Raw genomic sequence first — 23843 nt, forward strand, 5'->3', positions numbered from 1 at the left:
AGACCAGAGGTGAACAGGGGGAGGGCAGGACCAATTTTCTGCATTAATGGGGGAGAAAAATGATGTGTAGATGTGCAGAAAAAGCAGGGCATCAAGAAGAAGGACCATGTTGGAAGCACTTGTCAAAGTGGAGGTTGAATCTAGCTGGCAATCCATGGTGGGGAAGAAAAGCATCTAGCCAGTGGTGTGGAAACAAGAATGGGAGAAATGAAATGTTTTGTTAGTTCTTCAGAAGTCACAGTATGGTTGTTTCTGTGTTCTAAAAGCTGGAAGCAAATAGAAGTTAATTTAAAGAAGTTATTTCACCAGTAAAAAGTGGAGAAAATACACAGTACTGGGGAGATGTCAGTAGTGCTTCTGAGCAGTGTGGGAGCAGATCAAAGCTTCCACTTTCACTGTTTCATTTAACTTCTCTTTTATTTAATTAGCTACATCCAGACATACAAGAAATTATGTCTGAAGAGTAAAAGTGATAAAAATTCGGAGTCTGACAAGACTAATGAGCTAAAAACCAGCATATATTCTGGTGACTGAGAAGAGGGTATTGTTCCATTCTTTAATAAGAGCTCGTGTCTACCAAGTGCCTGAAAGCAAAATCAAACTCCATCACAAACCAAATCTTTTTGCAAGGGAAAAGAGATGGGTCATTTCAATGAGTGTATTGTAAATAACAGAATTTCCTGTGCAAATTCAAAGGAAAATGTTTCTCACAAATGAAGAATGGATGAATTTGGAGAGTAACTGTGACTACATAAGAAAACTAGCATTCAAGTTGGAGAATTTAATTAAAGAGTTCCTAAACTGCAACAATCTGTTAAGATATTTGAGATGAGTGTGTTGCAAATGAAGAGTTTGCTGTAATTTCAGCATAGATGTCAAAGTTAGATACAGCATCATCAATTGGGAATAACAACACTGTCAGGCTTTATGTATGCATTTAATTTTGTTTTTACGATGTAGTGTAATGATGTTTCGTTAGCTGACTAATTTGTTGATGTTCCACTGTATACAAAAGGGCCATTAGATGCACCAGCATAAAAACCTTTTCTATCAGTCATTCGCAGAAGAGTTTATTAAAAGGCAACATTGTAAAAATCTGATTGGTTCCTAATCCAGTTTGTAGTTTGTTACTAGTGGCACTGATGGGCATTGACTTGGTAGAGATGAATAATGTTCTGTCTCTTCTCAGCCCTTGAACAGGCTTCCAGAACCATCAAATCAGCCACAGGCTACACTGATTTTACCTTTATTGAAACTATTGCGCTACATCAGGCCCTTATAGTCTAGAGCTTTACAAAATTACTCTTTAAAAATATGCAACATAATCATCTGTGCAAAAAAAAATAGAAAATAAATAAAACAGTTCCTTCTGTATTGGGGTTATCACCCCTAAAATGAACTGAGTCACTGGAAGTGAAAGAGGTAAAAAAAAAAGACATTTTAGTTATCAGAATTCTAACTCTATATCTTGTAGGGACATGTGGGTAGACAAATTCATGTCTTTCAAGATGATACCTTCTTTCTGAAGAGTGTTGTTAGAAAGATTTTGTAAAGGGAGGATGGAGATAAAACAAAAATATCACTGTCTTAGGAAGTGGCATGTGAAATAGGGCTGCGTATTTAAAGATGAACCATCAAAATAAAATTACTTAGATGTGCAATTGAAGGTGAAAAAACGAAATTGTTCTTTGGAAGTGTCTGTCCAGTCTTCTGTCTTACGTTGAAATTAATTGTCCACAGGATAAACCTACTTGTTTCTACTCACCATAGGCAGTGTGGAATTTCTGGTTCAGATGTAACCAAATTATTTATAGAGTTTTGAAGTCAGATGACAGAGTTTTCAACATGGCTTTGCTAACTATGAAAGTCCTTGTGCCTCACTTTCATCCACTGTATATTGAATGTATTGCTCAGAAATCTCCATAATCTTGTGCACAGCAACTTTTAGAAGTTAATTCTACTGCTGTTTGTAAGGCAGACAAAGAAAGTCATTGTGTGTTCAGTATGAAGCCTACTGTGTCAAAATAAGCAGCATTTCAAAATGCCTTTCAGTAGAACACACATCGGTAGAAAGTGAATGGAAAACCTTTCATCCTAGAAACATACATTTTGCTAATCTGTTGTTTATTCCAACACTGATTCTTCCTTCAATTGCATGGATAAAATCATACTCTGTACTCCATCTCATAACTCTGTTAATCCCCTATTGTTTTGTAAACAGTCCAATAAAAGAGATGAAGTTGTAGTTCTTATATCACTTAAATCAATCCTTCTTTAGAATGGCTGTTTGACGAGTCTCTATTTAAAAATACAACAAAAAATAACATGCAGGAAACTCACATTCAAAGTCCTCAGGCTGCACCTAGTTTCAAAATACTTTTGTTTGTGTATTCCTGTAGCATATGAAAACACAAAAAATACCTTTAAATTCTTCAGCTATGAAGTTTTGTGTCATTTTACTAAAACACCCTTACTGAAACACCCTTTGCAGTGCACTTCTTAAAATAACATCATGGGTTCATTGATCAAGGAACACAGGTGACCTGGAAAGTGCCAGGTCATTGGACAGTACCTGAAGGAGAGCTGGGGCTGGAGCTGTTCTGCTTGGAACAGGTGGTCATCCTAGGCCACAGGAGGCCACAGGAAAATGCTGGAGATGTGTATGTAGAGCTGCATACATTGAGAGTGTGAGTGATTCAGTCAGGCAGACTATCATGGTGGGGAGAGGGACTGTCATTATGCATGCCAAATGCTCAGAGCTGTGTAAGCTGGAGATATTATTGACATTCGTGCTTCCTGTTTGTACTGTCCCCTGCCTCCACTGTTTCTCTTCATCCATTCCTCTCCTACTATAGTCAAGTGGAGAATGGATTGGAGGAAGCAGTTGAGAAGGGTCAGTCAGTTCACAGTGAGCTAAGATTCAGCATCACAACGAGTCACTAAATTTTATACAAGTGAATTCTGAAGAACTTTTTTTCTTTAGGCTGTGCAATATGATTTGCTGAAGTGATTCTGTTTCCATTGTGCCATGAGCCCAAACTTGTGGACTTATACAGAGTAGTTTGTATTCATTCTTATTTTACTTTAAGAATTACTGATCATTACTTTATTCTTTCTCTGATTCATCCTTGCCTTTCCAGACCTATTGATTTTGAAAATGGCAGCACGCTACTGTGCTCCAGCCATACATCAGATTTGTTTCTCCCTGTTCATGAATTACAATCCTATGACTCACCCAGAGCTGCCAAGAAGATAATTGAATCAAGTCCCCATTAGCTTCTGGAGTATAATTCTCATCAGCACATATTGGCAGTTTTATGAATTTACTTAAAATGCAAGACAAAGAAATCTGAACCTGTTCACAAAATACTGAGATTAAACCGAGTCCCCAGTAAATTAAAAAAAATAAAAGACAAATCAGCATCTTCACATACTTTGAGAATCTTGAGAGAAAGTACATGAAGTATGAATTAGTTAAAAAGGAGGAAGAACCAAACCACCAGTGTCACATTAGGAAGGCATTTTGGAATTGCCTTTAATGGTATCAGTGTGTCTCAGGATCACCTGCAAAACTAACACTGCAATTTTCTACACTGGGAGAAAAATTGTGATGAAGACATCATTAAGAAAGAGTTGGTCTATTCTCTGAGTACTTGGCTAGGAATGAAAAAGGAAGAGATTTGCAAAATGTTACTTTATAGCCCAGACTACCTGAATGAATGGTTGTGAATTCCTGCCACGTGTCCAGCAGCACTGACTAGGTAGTAAGCTGTGGCTTGGGAGTATCAGCAATAAATTTCTCCAGACCTTTTCTGTCAAAATGTTTTTTTCACTAAAAAACCCAAAAAAAACCTACCACTTTTTTTTCTGACAAAATGCTTTGTCACAATTACATTTTTGGTGAAATTTGTAGACTGAACCATATATGAGCACCCATACTGTCTTACCAAGATACATCTTCCTGGGATAGATTGTGCTGAAACACTTGTATAAGAGATCAAACTCATGTTAGTGTCTCTGCTGTGCTTAATTTGAAGTTTGGACTCACAGGTGTCAAGACAGTGTGCAGGTCTCAAGACTATTTTCTGCTCAGTATTTTTGCCTAAGTTTATTTTAAGATTTTGGGTTAGTTGCCGTGCTGAATGTAGAAAGATTTTGAAACCTTGGTATTTTTGTGGAGTAAAGCTCTGCTTCTCTCTCATTCCATATTTGCCAGCTGGTGTACAGCAGAGTGATCCCAAAGCTTTACGTGCAATTTGCCAGTTGAAAAGACAGATTTCAGCAGTCCTTCCCTTATCCTGTGCCACCTGGAACCTAGGGACTGCCCATTGTCTGCCAGCACTGTTGTTAATGCTCTTGAAGAGGCATACAATTTTGTTAATTGTGTTTTGAGATTGTATGGGACTGAAAGAAGTTCTAAATACTACTGAAGTGAAGAAAATTATTATTGAAAAGAAGAGTAAGAGGTGGTGACATCATTCAGTTTGACAGGGGAACAGCAATTTGCTTTTGGGCAATGTACCTAGAATGGTTGTAACATTTTGGCTTAGGGAGATGACAGCTCAGTTCTATACATGGTGTATTGGGGCCTGGCCACATTTGAAAGGTTGCTTCTGTTAGTGGTATGCTTTAACAAGCTTGTAGGGAAACTCCAGAGCTTGGAGCAGGAAAGAGTTTCTAAATAGTGAACTTTTGACATAAAAACTTTCACAATGTTTCTGAGCACCACACAGAACCCTATCTTCAGATTTTCCACCTGGGAAATTCATAAATATTTTGGGTCAGCCACAGTGTTTTTGTTGAGGTTTGTTTTTCAGTTATTTTCTAAAAAGTAATCTGTGAAAAGGATAGAAACGTTGAATTTTATGGCTGTAATCTTCTGCTAGCAATATGTAGAAATGGAACTATTACAATTAACGAGCCACATAAATTTACCCCTAATGTGCATTCTGGTCTGCATTTTCTTACCAAAATTCCTGTCATTAAACTGGAATGAATGTCGTCCTCACATTGCTTCAAGTAGGACTTCAGTGATTCATAAGCTTTGTAGTGATTCTCTGCAAGATTTGCTTTTGCCTCCAGCATAGAACAGAGCACAAGTTAGATGACAAACAGATAGATAGCTATAGATAGATAGATAACCTAAACAAGAACATGTGGAACTGCTATTTTGTAAGTTTTGTGTTGTGTTCTTAGTCTCCAGGTCGGCGTAGATCAGATTTTCATATATGCAAGACATCTGGGGAAGGAACTGGTTGACTTCTGACTGATCATGACAGAATGTATTTCTTTAAGACCCTTTATTCAGTTTCCTCTCAACTATTTTCTCTATCTTTGTTATATCTACAATAGAATTTATGAAGAAGTCAACAATGTTTTACTTTTTTTTTCTCCTTTTATGTGTGGCACATTCAATCATGAATCTTTTTAAAATAAAAATAAATTATATTATTCCAGTGAAAGATGAAAATTTCTATTCTCATCTTCAGTTTTAAAGTTTACATTCCTTTTGCTTTGTAGATCTCTTATCCTTTCAAATCTTTTAGAATTTGGACCACAAAATATTTACCTACAGAGAAAGGAAAAAACCCAAGCTCCCAAAACTTCAATAAAACTTTACAGAAGGTTCAATTAACATGACCCAAGCTCTCTTTTAATAGGCTTCAGTTATTCCACCTTATCCAAAAGCATTAGTGTGTTTAGTGTCTGGAAACAACATATTCTGCTTCTGGGAAGGTTGTTGTACCAATCATTAAGTATTTTCTATTGAAAGACAAGCATCATGTTTTAAAATCTCATAGTCTGAACATGCTGCCAGTAGTCATAGTAGGATTTCACTCTCTTCCTCAACTCACCATCTCTGTAATTAGGACTGGGTTTTAAAACTAAATTATTGGGTTTGGCATTTGTGTCAAATTACAGGAGCTACGAGGTCTAACAATTTTATCCTGCTAGGAAACACCGTATCAAAACCAGCAGACAGCCATCAAAGTGCTAGTTAGACTGCTCACGTGGGTATTCAGGTGAAATTCTTGAGCCACATAAAATCTTATCTGATGACTGCTGAGCTTAACACTGCTGTGGGAGTTATGGCACAAACCTCAGGAAGGTCAGATGGGCAGTAGTACAGCAGCCTCAGGGTCAGAGGTGAAGAGATGTGTTAAAGAAGTATCTCTCTGGAACAAATACAGACTTCTGAAAAAACACAGGATTATGTGTCCAAGCAGATAATGGGTATTATAGAAGACACTGCTAGGACAAAGCCTGTACCTTATTACTGATACTGAATATCCTATAAGGAAATGCTGTTCTGTTAAATCATAATTAGGAGCAAACACTTTAAACTGCTGTATTACTCAGAGCTAAAATGATCAAATGAGATATCATATATATTATGCAAGGAGTTTAATAAAAATTTCATAACAATTTGTGTAACTTGGCAAGAGAATTTTTCCCAAATGGAAGGAAATATTATTGTCTAATAATTATTAAATTAAAAAAAAATAAAAAAGAAAAGGAAAGAAAAGAAAAAGAAGAAATAAACGCACGTTATGTTCAGGAACTGTGCAGCATATCTTAATAGACTGTTACAAGAGAGGGGTTGTATGTCATATACTTAGAACAGTTACACCTAAGAAAACAAAGGAATGCCTTTGCAGCTCACATTTCAGAGATTTTCATCTGTTCTGGGTAAAACCTGACTGGTATTTTTGCATTGCTCTAAGCATAAGAGGGACTGTTGGCTTTAAGCTGAGAGAGGGCAGATTTAGATTGGATTTTAGGAAGAAATTCTTGACTGTGAGGGCGGTTAGGCACTGGGAAACGTTGCTCAGAGAAGTAGTAAATGCCCATCCTGGAAGTGTTCAAGGCCAGGCTGATGGGGCTCCGAGCATCCTAGACAAGTAGGTCTCCCTACCCATGGGAGGGGGGTTGAAATTAGACTATCGTGAAAAATCCCTTCTAAAGGAAACTGAACCTGTCTATGGTCCTGTGGTTCTGTGATTCCAAGGGTCATTTCTGAGGAATACTAAAACTGGAATGAGTTACTAATTTGAAAACAGGCCACAAAGGCATTTGCACTAGGAAAATAAGATGGTGGAAATTTTCACATTCTGAAGATGACAAAGATGAATTGGACATACAGAATGAGCTGCTTCTGATTCCCAAAAGTAGTGGTCCTTCTGTTAAGAGATTGTACCCTGCATTTGCAGAGTGATTTTATACCACTGGGGAATTAAAAAAGGGTCAAATCCATGAACCATACAGAGAATACTTAAGTGATTTTGTTCATTGAGACTGTATTTTTTTTTCTCTTTACGTATTTCAAATAATTGCTTGGATTTTTTTTTTTTGAGAGCTGAATAAATTAAATATAACCTACCTACCCCTTAATGGTATAAAAATAGGACACAAACATAACATGATAGAAATTCATCTTGTTACTGTTTCTCATCATATTGTCTAAAAGCAGTATCAATATAAAAAGGTAAAGTTAGGGTGTGTTAAACACTGAATGGTTCAACAGATATTACATGCATATGCCAAAAGAACATATATTTTCCACTGTTTGTGATATATATATATATATATATATATATATATATATATATATATATTTATTTTAGTGCATGCTGTTGAAACACTTGTAAAAGTTCCAATATACTCTGTGGACTTTTCACAGGGAATTTTGTTGCATGGAAAAAAAAAAAAAAAAAAAAAAAGTCCAGTTGGTATTTCAGCATAAAGTATAAAGCATTACAACCAGACTGTTAAAGGGCACCTGTGTAGTCAGTAACTCTTCCTGCTATCTTCTTGTCAGAAAAAAAATGTTACAGAAATGCTAATTATTTTTTCCAGTTTTTAAGTAATTTGTTTTGTTCAATTATTATGTCCATTACACTAACACAGGGTGTCAATTATGTTTCTTAGTTAATTACTGCTTCAGAGTGGACAAGTGGTTAGCATAAAATATATGCTTGATTGAGAGAGGTGATTTAGCAATAAACACGATTTTTTTTTCCCAGTGACAGAACAATAGGTATCTTTCAAAAGCTACTCTGATTAGTACCTTCTATGGCCTTTCCAGAAATGCCCCTTCTTTCAGTTTTTGGAAATCTTTTTCAGGACTGATTTAAACACAGCTTTAACTACCAAGCAGAATTGGTTCATTTGAAAGCTCCCAGAGCTGTCTGTGAGTCTGTATTTTCTCTGCAAAATACTGTGTTTGAAGTCCCCATGGATTCTTCAACTCTTCTTTTTGTGAAGTGAACAGGAATGATATATTCTGGTTTTCAAGACAAATCAGCAGAGTATCTCTGCAGCTGTATACAGACACCTGTGATCATCTCATGGTTTTCTAATACTTACAGCAGGATATAAATAATTTTTTGGTCACCATTACACTGGAAGTAGATGCAGATGTAGAAACAGAAGTCGCTCCACAGCAGTACATTGCTATAAATATGTTACAAAGCTCCATTTTTGCCATGCCCATCTTGACTGTTTTCATCACTGTCATTCTCTTCCTTTTGTTCCCCCCAGTAACTTCCCTTAGATTCAGAAATCAATCTCTACTGTTAATGTTCTCTCCACATCTACATTCAAGTGTTTGTGCATATGTGAATTTGAGAGTTTTACTTCCATAAAATTCTGCTAATAATGTGCATTAGCAATCCATTAGCCTTAATCATCTGTTTAGCCCAATATGAGTTTCCATTAGCACCCTTATGGAAACTAAAATGGAAAAATGATTTGCTCATGAAGGACAGAAAAAGAAAGATTCAGAGAGATGAGTTCTTTCATGATCTGTACACCTTTCTGATCAGCCAGCTGGAAAGGCATGGTCATTGAAAATGTTAGGATTTCAGACTACGCATGCTGTTTTCCCACAGGACTCTGTAGGTGTTTCATTCTTTGATTCCAAAGTGATTTTTTGTAGATACTCACGACATGAGGATGTTATTAGTAACACTTCAGCCACTAATTTAATTTTCTATATTCTTTTATCGTTAATCACCAAGTAAGCTATGATGATTGAAGGTGAATCAAGAATTTTCTGTAAGATGAATTTACCAGTCTTTCAAAGGGCTTGGATTTTTTTGCCTTTTCACAGACAGTGTTTTTTTTTCCTTTTATCTCTTAAGTATTTTAAGTTTCTTCTCTGTATTCTTACCGCTGTTACCTTTTTCTGTGCCGGTTATAACTCTCCATGATATTACAGACTGTTTTTAAGGGGAAGGATTGCAAGGCTGTAATGTAATATTGTCAAGGATCTAATTTCCCTTACTTTAAGTCATTGTGATTTTTTCTCTCATTCAGCTTTCATTAATATTTTTAACATCTCTACTGCAGGCTACAACTAATAGTCAAGAGAATTGCACTCTAGTCTTGGGTGTACCATGGGCCTCATGATTGACCATATTATCTTATGCTCTGTTTGGCTGTTTATGAATCTCTGACAGAAAGATATAATTTTGACCCAATTTTAGTTAATTTTAAGATGTATAAATTAAAGTGGAAACAAAACCTTGGTGTCTTAACTAGTAATTTTCAGCCACTTTGTTGAATATATTATTCTCTGGGTAAGAAGAAACATGTCATATAAGAAAATGACATTTTATAGAATCCTGAGTAAATACACAAAAAAGAAAAAATCAGGAAATGTAAGCAATTTGCCTTACATCGTTTTATTTATCTCACTTCTCTGATTTTTAGTTTTTCTTCTTCGGTGAGGGTAGCTTAGGGAAATTAGGTAATCAGTTCTGGTATGACTTCAAAGAGCAATACCAAACATTAGCATCATGATAAAAAATGTCTGGAAAGGGATTGCTACTTTGCTAAAAGAAATAAAAGCAGATGCTGCTTGGTCATTAGGCTTTAGTTCCAAGGGAGAGAGTATTATGTAGGTAGCAATTATAGAAACTTTGTCATCTAGTTGTTCTGGGTATGTTTTTTTGCGATGTGGATTTGGATATCTTTTACTCTTTGGGGTTTTTCGATGCATACCTCATGAAATTAATAGCATAACCTAACATACATCAAATTAACAGCATAATTTAACATAGATCCTTGCTGGAACAACATTTCAGCAATAAAAACTATACTGCCCATCAACTGAGCACTAGTACTAAAATTCTTTGAATTTCAGTGGCAAGCAGCAGGGTAGTTGGTACAATGTCTCTCTTACCAAAACTTGAGATCATAAGGATATTAGCAGGAGGTTTTCAGACTTCTTTCTGATAAATTATTAACCAAGTCTATTTCTACTATTTGCAGTACTGCTGCTGGATAGTTTTCTTAAAAAGAACAGTGAGGAGCTTGTGCCTTTATTTTTGTTGTACAGTAAAATATTATTCATGTCGTTCTTTTCAAAGATTAAGAGATATTATCTCAGGTAGAGGAAAGAAATCCTTTCCCAAGATCTAAATTCAAATCTTCCATGTTCCCTGGAATTACCAAGGCCGTAAGAACATTCTTTGCTGCTTTTTTGAAAACATCCTAACTTTATCAGCTTTCCCTTTGGTGGATACTGAATCCCACAGCCTTGAAGGATATGAGGAAGAATAGGAGAAGCCATTACAGAAAGCATGTTAGGACTGTAGATGAGGCTGCTGGAAATACTCTCTCAAATCATCTACTGTGACATTTGAAAGTACCAAACGCAATAATGAACTTTGCAAAGTTAGTCTGATTGGTCTGAGTTTAATAGAGGTTTCCTCCCCTTTAGGTGCTGTGATGCCTCATTTATGAACTGAAGCTCATGGAAGTACAGCCCATCCCTTCTCTCATGATGAGTCAGAAAAGGTTTTGGGAACATGTACGGTGGCTAATGTTCTGTTTTAGGGAGCTGACGGACAAATAACTAAATAAATCTACTTCTGGAAAAGGCAAGTAGCAAGAACCCATCATGATTCAGTTACATTAAGGTTTCTTTAGGTTGCCCTGCTAGTATAAAGGAACCAGATGGTCAGAGAAACAATCTCTGTGTGCAAGAAGTAGCCTTGAGCCAGAGGATAGAGGGCTGTACTGTGTGTCTGCTTACAGCCCCTGAAGTGTCAGCTACAAAGACTGAGCTTAGGGAAGCAGAGACAATTAAAGAGAGAATGAATCGAGGGCTGTACTGAGCACCACTTTGGCAGCCTTTGGCAAGGAGAGTTCAGTTGTTGAGGACCACAGGAAGCAGAGCTTCAAGCAGAGCAGGCACAACCCCCACTGACTTTTGCTGCTGAGGACACAATCTCAGCCTGTGTGAGTATGCTGGAGTACAAAGTATTGGTGATTCAATGCTCATCTTGTCTTGTCAGCTCTTCTTCTGTCACAAAAATCACACATCTGAGAGCTGGGACCAGGAAATGGGATAAGACCAGAATTTTTTGGTAGCTGATGGTGATACCTTTGAGGATCAACCACTACCACTAAAAACTACTGTACATTTTCATCAGTTTTCAAAGAAATTCCATTTGGTTTCTGCTTTGCCTTAATGTATCATTTCAGATTTGTCAGATTCTGTTTCGCATTAGATCTAGCTTTGATAATATTACTTCACCATTACTTTCCCCGACTTTTCAGCTAAAGAAAAGGAATGTGTTGTGGTTTAATTTTTTAGCTTGATTTCGTACTGTAGAGCAGGCTTCCTGTGTATTCATGTATTCTTGCTTGAGTTTAGCCTTAATAGAAGAGTAGCCTTTCAGGCTGCCTGTAAGACATGAAACAGATCAGTCAGACATGAAACAGAAGGAAACGTATAAGTGTCAAAGGTCTGACCAAGTAAGACGGACAGAAATGTGTAAGTGTCAAAGGTCTGAGTAAGTGAGATGAAAATTTTTATTGTGTGTCCACGATATGGGATAAGGGGTGGGATGTTCTGGGTTGAGCTGCCTCCTATCCCATATCTTGAACTACATTGTTATGTCTAACAGCTGCCCCGCCTCCCTCCAGAGAAGAGATACAACATGAATGACTGCTTTCCTTCCCTAACATTACTTTGTCAGCATACTTACCTTCCCTCTCAAGGAGCTCTATTTAATCATGATGAGTAATCATTTCTCAAAGATTTGTTTCATCTTTAGCAATTTTGCTGTGCCTGTTGTGATGGTACAAAGTTATAGAGGTGGGATTTTTCTTGTGGTATTTTCTTAACTGGATTTTGGACCCAGTTTGCTATCTTCTGTCAAATAAACTTAAATATAGAGAACATGGTGCAGGCAGTTCAAATCATCCTACAGCTTTAAGTATCAATTTCTGTCAGTTCCTGTAGAAATTCTACCTTTTGTGATTTTGGAAAGATTTCTTATATTAAAAATGTAGCTGAGCTCTACCCCCGTATTGTGCCAGACCTTCAGCTGAATGTGTACTGCTTTATGCTTACATGGTAATTTTGCATAATTTTATGGATTTCTAAAGAGAAGGAGGGGAGGTGTCTGACCAGGTGCAAGTCTGAGAGCCTTTCAGCATTGTTAAATTACTGATATTTCAGTACAGGTTATTGAAAACTAATTGAAAGACAGTTCAAAAGGATTACAGGAAATGCAAAATCTAAATTGCAGAACTTAAGGTAATAGGTTTGTTCTTTACTGGTGTAGATTTTTGTGACCATAATAACAACCGTGAGGTTACATATTTTATAAGTTTTTTTTCACCTGACGAGCCTTTCCTTTTAGATAATGCAGTTTTCTGCAAACACAAAGAAGAGATAATTAATACCATTTAAAAATATTTTTTTTTATTTCAACTTGTCTTCTCATGTATGATATTCTGTTTCTCTGTTTGTTGGTTTTATTTTCTCTGATGTTCAAAATTGCCAATTAAATGTTGTAGCTCTTGCCTGTTTTTAGTATGTTGGTGTCTTTTCCAAATGTTAGACACTATGGGATCATGCCAAAAGTAATCATTGTCTATTTCAGTGTTAAGATCACTGTTTTGAATTAATTGCTGTTATGTTATTTATTACTGTCCTTTAGAAGACTTACTAATGCATTTTTATCATGTCATAGCACTTCTGGAGAAGGGCTAAATTAATGGCAAATTCGTGGAAGAGAGCTAACTGGCAAGAGCCATCTAGCTGTCAGGAGAAACCACTGAAGGTATCAGTCTGAGTTACAGCTTAGAGTGGACTGTTCAGTATGGAGTTCATACACAGCAGATTTAGATGTGACATTAGGGGGTTTTGTTCAGTAATTCTTTAATGTTCAAAAAGTGCAACTTCATCTGTATAGTTACAAGTTATAAATTAATTTCTTAATCAATGTAGTCTGTGTTTCAAGCTCTCACCCCTGATAGCACTGAATGGCATGGAGAAAGAAGCTCGTATTTTAAGTTCAGGTTTTCCTGAGTGATATTTCTATGAGCTGGGGTCACACTTTCTTTCTTTTCAGACATGTAAATGGAGATTCTTTTTAGTCACGAAGTCCTAAAAGCTAATCATCTCATCCCAAGGGGCTCACTCACATCTTTCACCCAATGGAGAGAAGCAGCTACATCAAGTAATGGCCAACATCTCACATCCTTATGATGAAATGAAACACTTTCCATATGTGCCTGTTTCTCTCATAGATTAGAGAAGATTAATTAGACTGGAGCTCAGCTAGTCTTAGCTAACCGGTCACTGTTTAATTTAGGCAGAATCATTAGGCAGAATCGTTGCATTCTTGATCCTTACTTCCCATTTTGTAATTTGTCACTGAAAGTTTTTGGAAGTGTTGAACCAAATTGCAGGAATCCTTGTTAAAAAAAAAAAAAAAAAAAACAAAAAAACAAAAAACCAAAAAACAAACCACTACAATTTGACCAGGAATTGAAAAACATTTCCTTAGCTGCATGTTAGGTAGGCCCAGCATTTGATCTCTTCCTTAAAAATATATGATTAAATTCTGGAAGCAGTGTTTGACCAATCTTGAAATTGCAATAACTTCACCATATTACTGTAAGATCGTGTTACTGAAGTGAGAGAGCTGAAATGAAGGGTTAAAGGAAAATCAAAACACTTAATGTGAGTTAGCTCTTGGAGCATCTTAGATTCAAAAGAGATGTAGGGATCCTGTGTAGGCTGAAAACACACCCAATAAGAAAGATGGATGAGGACCATCATGCATAACATATCTCACTTATTACCGTTTAATAAAAGATTCTTATTACCCTTTAATAAAAGATTCTAAATTACCCTTTAATAAAAGATTCTAAAAAAGATTTTGTAGTTCTTTTATTTTTTCAAAGGAGTGAACTGTCAAAGCCTGTGAAGGTAAAGAGCTTTGTCAAAAGATTTGTAACCAAACACTAATTTTGCCCATGTGATGGTCTCCAAAATATTTCTAATTAATAAAGTGAAGTATACAACTTAACAGCTAAGGGTGGAGGCACTAAAGCTGCTTTCTACAGATGAAGTGTAGTTTGCGAAAGAAATTAAACAGCTTGTTCTAGACTTGTACTTTTTTTTTGAAAATGTAGCGGTATGATAAGTGTGAAAGTCACAGTACCTTTCCTAAATTATTTTGAGAGTTAAAAAGGATGGACCCTAAGAAATCCAGGCTTGCTTATTTGTTGACTAGCTAAGCTTAGGATGTTCTTTTACTTGAGAGTCATAAAACAACCTCCACATTGATAAATGAGTAGTGCATTTTCACTGTTGCTTTCTATAAATAAACAAGCAAAGCTGCATTAAAATATGGCAATAGCAGCACCAAAGTTTTACAATGACTTATTTTTCTGCATTCCATAGCTCTTTCAGTAATTTCGTACCACATTGCTTAGTTTTATGGAGAGGAAAATCTTTGTTTCTTTTATATCTTGAGGAGATATCATTTTATTTGGTACTCTATCTGTACTGGAAGGTTGCCTTCCTAGCATTAACTCAAAGAAGCTTTCCTGCTTCTGTAATATTGGCGTTAGTTCTTCAGCTTTTTTCTATGTAGAATATGCTTTTAAAGTTGCCAGACACCCAACTGCAAAAATGTCCTTTCCTCCAATTCAAAAAACAAACCACTGAACCCCAAAACAAACAACACACAAAGAACAAACCTGAAACATCAGCTGAGGAAAATCATAGAAAACCACTGATGTTTTAAAAGATTTTCATGTTGTAACTTCTGGATTGCTTGTCAAGAGACTAGTATGTTCTATTGGGGATTTCAGTAGGCAGCCACAACCAAAAATTTAATTGACAGCCCAAGAATCAATCTCGTCAACTTCATTTGTGTTTAGAAGGAGTTGATATAAAAGATGGCTGTGCAAGCTTAGGGAATTCTAAAACTTCCTTTGTTTGTTATCTGCCTTTCAAATACTTTGTAGTTCATCTTCCTTGTCTTGCCAGTGTTTCATTGTTGGTGTCAGTAGCAAGGTCAACCCAAATTTGAAAGTCCAACAGGAAAATGTGGGAACAAAAGCATAAAAATTCTTGCCTAGCAAAGCAGTCCAGCATAAGGATTTTGGTGAGCTCTGCATGACCTGAGTTGGGATGAAGCTTCATGCAAGGCTGAGGTATGTCTTGTCTGGTGAGTGGCAGTCATGCTTTATTGTCTCAGTTACTGAAAGTGTTTTGAAGTGCAACCCTAATCATTAAAGCAAAATTAATGTTTTGTGACAAATTTGGACTTGATTAAATGTCTCTTTACTTTTCAGGACACACAAGGAAGCTGTGTAAGTGGCTATTATTTATCCCAAAGGTCTCAAAAGGTACAGCACGCACAGGAAAGCAAAAAACAGGAAGATGCTTGATGAAAAAGGCAGAAGCAGTTTCAGCCTTCCTCTAGTATTTTCTAGCCTTCCTTTTGGTTCTCTGTTGCTCTCTTTTTTTAACCTCTTTTCAGCTTTTTATTGATATATCTATACTTATACCTGGTAATTTCTAGCAATACTTCCTCATTCTTTTGCTTTCAATATGCCCTGTTTCAGTACAGACAGTACAGATTGCTTAGTTTTGGGATGGAACTTGAAGCATGACAACTGGCAGAATTTAAACTCTGTCATTGAACTGTCTCCTTTATGAAGTACATCACCTATGAAGGAGCTAAAGAATATGTGAGAGGGTACTGATTATTATTATTATTATTTATTCACTTGGTTTATTATTTCATAGGCATTCTTCTGTGCCATTCAGAAAGCAGCTGTCAGACTAAATAAAAATACATGATAAGGAAGCCCTCATCTTTTTAATTGGTATTAATCTAGTTGCATCCAGCCATAAAATGCTCACCATTGATGATATGGCAAATAATGTGACTGCAATTAGTTAGCAATTCAATGTGCCTTTCAGAAAACAGTCTCCAAACCTTCCTGAAAATAACTCGCTTCTGCCAAAATGATTTTTTTTGAGACAAGTGAAACCAGTAGGTTTTAGAGTCTTTTCAGATCTGTATTCTGAAAATTTTTATGCTCTTTCTGAAGTTAATGCAGAAGCCTTGGTAGGTGAGGCAACAGATGCCATTTTCAAAGGGAAATAGACAACAGTGCATATAGATAAATATCCTAGCATATAGAAACTCTTCTGAAAACATGACTGAGGGGAATGTTTAAACCCTTTGTTTCTGTCCTTTGCCAGTCTGACAAATGGATTGTCCTGAAGAGTGGTGTTCACTGTAGAACATAAGTAACTTGTTTCACATTATTTTAAATGTAATTTGCCATGATTTAGAGGTAACCTGTTTGTTGTTTTTTGTTTTGTTTTGTTTTGTTTTGTTTTGTTTTGTGATTAAAATGAACATTTTATTACAATTATTCACTACATATTAAGCCACAAGTGGTAATCAGGCCATTAGTGCACCACAGGACATACGTAAGTGATTCTGGAACATCCTTTGGTAAAGGGAACGTTGTCTTCTCTGTTTATGGCTAAAGATGTCAGAATGACTATACAGGTTATTCTTTTGGCACTAGTTCCATTAGTCAGGATTTAAGTATACTCAGTCACTATGCAACCCTACAGAAGTTGTTTGATTTGGATGACCACAGATCATTTTCTGTATGTTTTGTTATATTCAGTAGTAAAAAAACCCCTAGAATATAGCAACAAAACTTAGATTAAAAGCTACAAGTAAAAAGAAGGCTGTTTAAGTGGGGTGTGACTACCTCTGGTTAGGTTTATTCTGTTTCCCCACCAACCCAGCACCTGCCTTTATGTGGTGGAAACAGCCTTGTCATTGCTGTTGACATGATAAACAACATTTTATAATTTCCAAGCTGGTGCATCTGGATTTAGATTGCTGGATGACTGTCATTACCCTTGTTCCTTTTATTTTCACCTGAGTCACTTTGACTGGTGGGAATCTTACTGAAACATGAAGGCAAAACTGTCATTCACCTGTTGTGGTAGCAGATGGGCCTCTCCCAAGCTCTTACAGAAGGGTCAAAAGAAATTATTCCCTTTGTAATTTTTATTTTACTATGATTGAGGTACTAGCGGCAAAATGAGATCATTCCATGGAATGACTCAGACATGCAGTTCTCACTGCGTGTAAAGGTTCTGACCAGTTTTACATCTGGTTCCCTATCTCCCATCAGCTTCTAACAGATCAGCACCAGGCTGTGGCTGATTGCCCTGGTGGGTAAGAGCCTGATACATTTTAAGCTGGTAGAGGAGCTTGGCTTCTGGTTATCTCATGGCTTTTGTGCATGTTCAAGGTACCTGCCTTGTCCTGTATGCTTCAGGGCAGTATGGTTCTTGAAGTAAACCCACTGCTATTTTGTTGCTGCACTGTTTGGTGTACTTCAAAGTCTGCTCATTTACTGATTCTGCCTTGACTGAAGACCATTTCTTCCCTGCTCTCATAAGTGGGAAATACCATTTTGATTATTGCTTAATCTCAGTTAGTTTATGTGGTGCTATAGCTCTACTACAACAAGATTTGAAATTTTTGCTGGAAAACTCTTGAACCTTTTTTCATCAATAAGCTTTTGCAGCAGAGTGAATGTATTTCATCTTTCCAGCGCAGTCTTAAGATTTCTTGAGCTCCTGGTTTCTGGTGCCTTTAAAATTGTATAATGTGGCTCTTAAATCAACTAAACACGGTTTAATCTACGTATGTCTTCTTACAAGTTGTCATTAACTCGTTGAGGTTGTGCAAGATAAGGCTTCCCTTGATTTGCTAAATTTATCTTTATGGAGAAGTGAATGACCTTTATTAATGTGGTACCATTGCACATTTTTCCTTTTGAAGAAGTTCCTTTGAAAGTAAAGTTAGAGGTGTAATATATTACTGTGACTAGGCATAATGAAATATCACTTTAAGAAAAAAAATATTTTTAGTTGTCACCTAATGATCCCTACCTTTAGTTTAAGTATTCTCTGTGGAATACCATGAGAATACTTTTGCCTGAAGGCTATTTCTATTAGGTATATGAAAATATGTGTAATTTATATAAACTACCTTCCCTCTTCAGTAAGAGAGAGAAGGTAACTTATATAAATTACACATAATTTTTACCTGTAGAGCTCTTAGCACCTTTACATACTTCTTAAATTTATTGATTCATTTGAAATCCTCTGAAGTCAGAGATAATTAAAAATATTTGAATGTGTTTGTTTAGTGCAATGATATTTTGACCTGTAGAACGAATACAGTGCTTATGCAAGAAAAAAAAATCTGATTTTGAATCTAATGAGAATTGTGTTGATAAGTGGTTCTAAAAGGCAAGTAATGGATAGCCACAATATGACTTCTTAACACCAGTTGGTGAGTGTAACCAACAGCTTCATTTCTCTGAGTTTTCAACTGTTGAAAGCAATGAGATGCTTTCCATGTTTTGTTTAGTACAGTGTCCTTGGGTGGAAAAAAGAAAATTATGGAAATGGAAGGTATTTTAAATCTAAAAGCATGAGTTTTCAGTAGGTCAGTGAAACTGTAGCAGAAAATTGACCATAGTGACTTTGTATAGAGTGCATTTAAGTGCTCAAAAGTGTGAGACCTTATTGGTTTTATTTTTCTCCTTTGAAATGTAAATAAAAGCTGTTCACTTATTCATTTGGGTATTGGTTTTTGTTTGGTTTTGTTTTGCGTTTCTTGAGTATGTTGTGGGAGGCTTGGTGAGGAGAGTTGGGGTTTTTTCCTTTGTAGGAATATGTAATAGATGTAGAAGGGTATTAATTGTTTGTAAAGCAGAGCTCCTTCCCTGTCCTGCATGGCCCTTAGTGTCCATTCAGTGACTTATTTTGTGTTACCTATGTGGACTAAGACTGTGAGGAAAGAAGATACAATATAATATTTACAAAAGAATGGTTCCTTTTCTGCTAATTTCCTGAGTTTGCACAGATGAAAAAAATATCACTTTCTGAGGACACTTGAAAGGACCAGAATGTTAAATTTACTGGAGTAACTGCTCCAGTTGAAGACAAATGTATTTGATTTTTTTTGGTGGATTCTAGTAGTGTGTATTAGTGTTATTTTAGATTTATTTGATGGTCTAAAGAGCACTCATCATGGGTTGGAAATGCCTTTGACATTTATGGAAAATACAACTGTATTCTAAGCAATTGTTGATTTTTTCCATAATTATAGAGGCTAGGACTCAGCAAAGCATGTATATAACTAAAAACACACACTTAAATGCTCTGATGAATAGGGCAGCTCGGCTGCATCGTGGCAGTGAGGAAGAACGAAATGGAAAGGTCATAGTCTCTCCTCTGTTAAAGTCAATCTGCTTGGGCAAATGCATCAGAAATTGGATGCATTTTGCTACGTGGATGTGGGGTCATCAGAGCCAGATTTTACTTAATTCTCTCAAAACTCCACCATAGAAATGTGAAGAGACACATGGCAGAAACACATCAGCCTGCAGCAATGCTGGGACACTATGGTATCTGGTGAAAATGTGAGAAGAGAAAGAAGGAAGTGAAGGCCTAATGTGATCTGTGAGAGCTAAGGAGATGACCCTGATCAGGGAGTGGCAAAGACTATCCTTATCCTTACCTCAAGCATTGCTCAAACAAATGCAGAGTTAGAGTATTCAAAGGTAAGAAAATGTGTATCACTTAATTAATTTTTTTTTCCTGTTTGATTCATTGGGAAGAGATTGTGCACTCCAGTTAAATTGATGGGTTCTTGAGACCTGCTTACTGGTCAACAGCCTTGTTCCAGTAGTCTTACTTAGACGAATGGCCCAATAAAAAGAGGGGAGAAAAAAATTTCCCAGTAATATTCTCTGTAGATTTTCCATTTTCTTAGTGACCTACATATCTTTTTCCACTACTTTAATTATATATATAAACACAGGAATTCAGTCCTCTTCCTAAATAAGAAACAAATGAATAAATGTACTGTAATATGTGTCATTTGCAGCTTTGTGAGGGATTAGTGTGGTATAGGATGACCTCAATTCCAATTTTTTAAAGAGAAAACCACAATTAACACTGTTTTAAGTTGCAGCTTAAATCAGTGACCTGAAGTTCTTAAAACTAGCAGCTCTGTATTCACTTCAAGCTTTAGAATATGAAAAGCACATGTCTGAATCATGAGTAACGATCACTAAATAAAGCTTGTCATCTGAAAAGTGAGGAATCCACAGATTAATCTCACACTTGTAAGATAATGGAGCCTTCCAGCATATACAGTCCAAACAGGTCTTGGGTCCCAGCTCTGACCAGTTTGAGTCTAGGGGAGATCAGGGTTGAAGCAGATGGCTTCTGTGGAATAACTGAGCTAAGCACAGGATGTGTCGCAGTGGCCCCAAGACTACAGATAAATATGCATCCATGTGGGAGGCTGACATTTGGTTTGGTGCCTCTAACCAGTCTCTGTAGAAAAATAAATAGCTTTACAATTAAAGAAGGGAAAAGAAAAAGAGACTATAGGATTATGTTCTCATTTTGTTGAGAAAATTTTAAGGTCACAGAATCCTACAGTAGAGCTTGTAGTCCTCCTTGACAGGATGTACTCTTTTCAATTTCGTGTCTTTTTGAAGACATGTTTTAATACAAAGTTGTACAGGCCTTCAATTATATATTCAGCTTTAGCTCTTTCAAGGAGGAGGAGATAGTGCAGACTATCCTCGCTTTATATCATCTTGAAAAAGAAAGAAGAATCAAAAGGAAGAGGTGCCTGTTAGGGATCCTTAGTATTATTTTCTGTAGGAATTTCATGACTGAAGATTGCATGAGAGTTGATCACTTCCTATTGTGCAATTCTACCTACCCTACATGTGTGACAAGACACAAAAGGATATTGAAATTCCAGCATGATTCCAAGAAGTTCATTGTAAAAACTGATAGTTCAAGTAGTTCCTGTTGATCTGTCACATTGCCAGGAATGTTTCTTAGGAATTAACATAGTGTAGTCCCCTATGGGCTGAAGCAGACGATAAAGATATGCAGTCATGGTGGGAAAGAAATATGTATTACTAAGTATTGGAAACAATAAAACAAGAAATTAAAAGAATTATATAGTCTTTACTGTCCTCTTAGAACAAAGATTTTGATAAGGGACAGCCACAGATAATATTGATGATTGGTCATCATCTACTCCTTCAGAACTGTAATATATGAAAGGATTTGAGAATGGGACTGGGAGCCCTTCAAAGATTCTATAGCTAGAGAAAGATGCAAATGAAAAATAATTTGACCTTCTAAAAAACAGAAGTACATTTAAAATAATAATGTCCCAAATAGGGATAAAAAGACAAATTTTTTTTAGTCTTTCCACAATATTGCAGTGTTCTCGGTTTGAAATAGAATGAAATAATTCTGTAATATTGTTTCAATTTTGTATATTGTTGCATTGCTGAAGATAAATATCCCCACCTGCCAAATGGTATTTTAAATCAAAAATGGAACTTTTCAGTCTAAGAAATCAAAAGTAAGATTCTTAGTTACTTTCTGGAGTGTTGAATGTCAAAACCTATCTTTACAAGATATCCCTTTTCTTTGAAATAAAATGTTTTATAAAGATATTATGTAGCATCCTAGCTAGATTTGCAGACTTTAGTGTTTTGGAATGAAGCTTTTCTACCTTCATCTTAAAGGACACAGTAGACTGGCTTTATCAGGAAACTCTGCCTGAGGTATTAGCACAACACTTTAATTTGTTAGAAAGCTTAAGGGAACAGGTAACAACTCAAGCAAAGAATCTGAGATGCAGAGAAGTAAATACTGTATACCAAGAAACAAATTCTGAAAACAAATTAGAGAGATAAGAATTCTTGTACTAGAAATTTTGTATCTCCAGGCTTTTTCCTTTCAATAAATATAGACAGATACTGCTTCAATAGTATTGATATTAATAAATGGAGACAACTGTATTCCAGTACACTGAAAGCCTGAAAGTCATTCCCCTCCTTAAAGAAGATATTGACAAGAAAGAAGAAAAGCCTCTAGTTTTTTAAATACCTTGAAATGTTGAGGAGACTCCAGGCACTGCTCTTCAATTGTTCATTTAATGAAATAAGCTATTGCCTACACATCCATTAGAACATAAAATAGAAATAACATCTTAATTGTTAGGCAGAGTAGGGACTAAATAGCAGAGTAGAAGCTGGAACAAAACGGGAGGTTGACTTAGAAGTTTCATGCTTATGTTAACACTCATTGCCACGTGGGGTGTATTAACACAGGACCATTTATTACCAGTGTTTCTGGTTGCATTATTTTTACCCTTTTTCTTTACCTGTTTGGTTCTGAGTTTTTTTGCTGTTGTTGTGGGGTTTTTGTTGTTTATGTTTTGTTTTGGTTTTGGTTGGTTGGTTGGTTGGTTTGGTTGGTTTTTGTTGTTGTGTTTTTGGTTTTGTTTTTTTTTTTTTTTCTGACAGTGGTGTAAGTGCTCTTGTAAGGCTGCATCACTTTCCTGGTGACATTGTCTGCCATTGGAAGTTCATATGAGTGGGAACTATGCATGTTTTCAAGGAGTCTCATTGTATAGTATTTGGATGTAGAGGATGTAAGCTAATCGCTCTATGAAAATGTAGATCTTTAGGCCCCTAAAATAGTCTGTATGACAGACAGCTGAAAATCCTCCAGAGAGGTACCCATGTGAAAAAAGGAGAATAGTGAGGTTTGGCTTTGAGCCTGTTCCTTGCTTGTTTTAGGAGTCCCTTAATTGCTGGTTTTGCTGGATGCCCCTAGGTTACTGTGTGTTCTGCCTGCTCTGTACTGCAGTCAAACACATCCACTTAGGAACAACCATCTACTCCCATCCGAGAGGCCCCACAACCTCTTCTCAGCAGAGAAAATGCAGTGCACATGCTGCCACTGGCAAATGCATAAATCAGGATGGGTGCCCTTAATCAGCCTCCCGCTGGCCATCTCAGCAATGGGTTAACATGACAACACTGCAGCCTACTGCACAGTGAATTTGAGAAGCCAGCTGGTACCAGGAATCAAAATGGTTGTGAGAACTCTTTAAATGGAATTACAGCCTCCTGTTCAGCCCAGCATTAAAGAAGAGGTGGACATACAGAGATAATAATAACAAAAGATTAAGGAGACAGATCTGACCTTATGAAAGTTTGTTTCCCCTTTGTAATATTAATATAGTATTGTTTGTTTTAAAGGAGTTTGGCAGTCATTCCTGTGGATTTATTGAGAGTGGGAGGCCAAGCCTCCTGTTTCAGGAAGTGGTGGATGATGAATGACTGCTTCCAGGTAAAATCTTCAGTCCTCAGATGACAGCAGAAAGGACAAGAACGATATGCAGAATCTGACACTTGGTCATATGCCTCTATTAAATAAACAGAATAGTTCACCTCTCTTTTGAAACATAGCATCTAATGAAATAACTGAAAAGCATCTAAATGTTTCTAAGCTTGATTGTTCATAAACACTAATGAAAGCTTGGAATGAAAAAAAATAATAAAACACTGAAAAAGAGTAGAGCCAGCCATTATAGAGTAAAGCAAAGTGTGATGAAAAAGAGATTTGGAGTGAACAA

Source organism: Sylvia atricapilla, chromosome 3 (genome assembly GCF_009819655.1).
Source record: "Sylvia atricapilla isolate bSylAtr1 chromosome 3, bSylAtr1.pri, whole genome shotgun sequence".
Classification (NCBI taxonomy): domain Eukaryota; kingdom Metazoa; phylum Chordata; class Aves; order Passeriformes; family Sylviidae; genus Sylvia; species Sylvia atricapilla.